The 2962-nt window shown below is 42.9% G+C and overlaps 1 protein-coding gene across 1 annotated transcript in view; it reads right to left on the reverse strand.

Moving 5' to 3' along the window:
- LOC117310180 (melanoma antigen preferentially expressed in tumors-like) overlaps positions 1–1706 on the reverse strand; it is a 16425-nt gene extending 14719 nt beyond the window's left edge. Inside the window, exon 1 of the mRNA XM_033849282.2 lies at positions 1683–1706. The gene's annotated coding sequence lies outside the window, so the exon portion shown is untranslated. The remainder of the gene's footprint in view (positions 1–1682) is intronic.
- Positions 1707–2962: the final 1256 nt, after the last annotated feature.

The following is a 2962-nucleotide window of genomic DNA, read 5'->3' on the forward strand; positions in this document are numbered from 1 at the left end:
TATTCTTTTGTCTCTGTTTTTTCTTTTATCTTTTGCCCTACCCATGTATGTGGGGATTTTCTTGCTTTTTGGGAAGTCTGAGGTCTCTGCCAGTGTTCAGTAGGTGTTCTGTAGGAGTTGTTCCACATGTAGATGTGTTTTTGATGTGTTTGTGGGGAGGAAGTGATCTCCACATCTTACTCCTCCACCATCTTGAATGTACCCCCACACCATTTTATATAAGGGACTTGAGCACCATGGATTTTGGTATCGTAAGGGGTGGGGGGAGGGAGAGTCCTGGAACGAATCCTTTGTGGATACAGAGGAATAGCTGTACAGACTAAATTACAGCAAAGACACATAGTAAGCACACATAGTAGTTATAATTATTACTTCGTATATAAAATAAACCATGCAATAAAACTATTTTCTCTCTCACTTTCAATACTGTTCCATAATTTGTTCAAGAACTATTTATAACAAAAATATAAAAAGACTCACATATAAGAATCCTAAAACTTCACCAAGAAGATGGTTTCCTTATGTACGTTTATCTCTGATTTAAAAAGTCTTTCACCAAAAGTTAGTATCATCAATCCCCTCCCCATCAAGCTAACCAAAAAAGCTACATATGTTAAAATATACCATCAAATCAATTCAATAAGCCATTTATTTGAGAGACACTGTGAACTAATAATTGTTCCATTCCATTTACTAGCAGTGACCCTAAATGGCCACTAGAGAAACATACATGATTCAAGTTGATAATATTGTGGCTTCCAACTATTTTTCCCATTTCTGTCTTCAAGAGTTTAGATCAAGTCACTACATTTGGACAGATATTCAGATTTATGTTTGGTTAAATTCATTGGAGATTTTCATAAAAGAATTGCAATTTGAGTTCCTATGTGGTTGGACTAGCCAAACAAAAACCTCAAATAAATGCCTACCATAAGATGTGGAAGAGGCCTCATGCCTCTATGTATCTGTTATTATAGATCTAAAAAATTTACCCTAGGGCTTCCCTGGTGGCACAGTGGTTGAGAGTCCACCTGCCGATGCAGGGGACACGGGTTTGTGCCCCAGTATGGGAAGATCCCACATGCCGCGGAGCAGCTGGGCCCGTGAGCCATGGCCACTGAGCCTGCGTGTCTGGAGCCTGTGCTCCACAATGGGAGAGGCCACAACAGTTAGAGGCCCGTGTACTGCAAAAATAAAAAAATAAAAAATTTACCCTAGAGCAATGATAATTCTTATGTCAACAAAGTACTCCTGGAAAGAACAGAACACAATTCCAGCACTAGGTAATTAGAATTCTTTCAAATCCATCCTAGATCTATTATTTACAATCTACAATATCAAAATATAAGAGTGGAACCAATTTCCCATGTTTTGAACTAACTTAGACACTCTCAGGTCTTTTCAAACACAAGTCATTATGCTTTGTTGGCCTCTTTCTCTAGAGTTAAAAAGTCTTTTAATTTCACTTGACAATCAGGGACCTAGGTCCAATATGTTAAGATTAGAGGGGAAAAAAGACAAGGAAAAGAATAATCTGAAAGAGGAGTAGCAGAAGGATGAGGGAAAAACGTAAGGTTGCAAGAGCCTTCTATGCTCCTTAAAGGTACTTAAGCCATCTATTCATTTAACCTAACTGCTATCAAGCACTACCCAAGTAAGTGACAATAGAATTCTAGACCTACCAGAAGAGTGGTTATCTAAACAGAAGCTCTTATTTTTCTTGCTCTACCCTCGTGTTTTAGGCTTATGGGCTCCACTCTCTGCTTCACTGGGATCATTCTGGAGCACATGTTTTTCAATCTTGGGCATCTTGATGTTATCTGGAATTGGGGCAAAAAGAAGAGGCAAGCTGTTGGTGGTGTAAGATTTGGCTCTGACCCAGGGATGAGGGGAGGAGGGCTCTTCAACTGCCTTTTTGTACCTTGACCGAACCTACTGGTCCAAGTTGAGGAAGTTGGAGACAAGGGCTTCATGGGGCTCTTACTGGAACAACTAAGTTCCTCAAACAGGCTTGGGGGAAGGAGAACGTGGGTCTAGTGGGGTTGCCTTTCCTGAAATCAAAGAAGTTTAGCATTGGGCAAGCAAAAGAGAAAAATCAAGGCCCAGAGATGGACAATGACTTGCCAGAGGGCACACTGCATGGGACTGGCCGAACTGGGAGAGGAAACTTCCTCAACTCCAGCTGTCTTTAATTAGTCTGGGAATAACCCCCTTCCTCCTTAACTTCGGCCCCAGACTCGCCTTTGTTTGTGAAGAGGGCTGGCAGCTGGACTCAGGCAGCAAGAGACACCCCACAGCCCATGGGACCCTGGCTCCTCACCTCCTCCCAGTCCTTGACCAGCTGCCCCACAGTTGTCTGTTAGTGAGGCCCCACTGCCTCTCCAATCTGGTCCTGGGATATACCATGGAGGACAGGGCAGGAGGGGAGATCAGCAGGAAGGGGTTGGGCACAACTGTGGAGATGATGAAACCAACCCAGAGTGCACCCCTGCTAATGACTCTAAGTAGAAGAGTCCAAAACCTGAAAACAAAGAGTGGCCAGTCTCCCAGGTAGCAGGACGGGTCACGTGCCCAAGGTACCATGGGAACCAAGAGAGCAGGAAAGGCACGTGGGGATGCACCATTTGGTGATAAAGGCGGGAGGGTGAGATTCTCCAGGCTACGGGCTCATACCCTTCTTCAAATGCTCAAAGCCCTTCAGGAGCTTGCAATTAATCTTCTCAAGTCCTGTTCCTCCCCCACAGGCAGGGAACTGTCTAAAACTACTATCCTCTCTCGCCTAGTGGAAAAAAACAACACATTTAAATAACCATTTAGAAAGGAAAAGGAGAATTATTTTTTGTTTGTTTCACCTCAAGCTCATGTAGCCTTTGAAATGAAGAACCAACAGGGTTACAGAAATCCAGAGTTATGTTTTGAAGGGTTTTTTTTTTCTTTTGTTTAGGTGAGTCCTCCACACAAT

The sequence above is a fragment of the Tursiops truncatus genome, chromosome X (assembly GCF_011762595.2).
Source record: "Tursiops truncatus isolate mTurTru1 chromosome X, mTurTru1.mat.Y, whole genome shotgun sequence".
NCBI lineage: Eukaryota > Metazoa > Chordata > Mammalia > Artiodactyla > Delphinidae > Tursiops > Tursiops truncatus.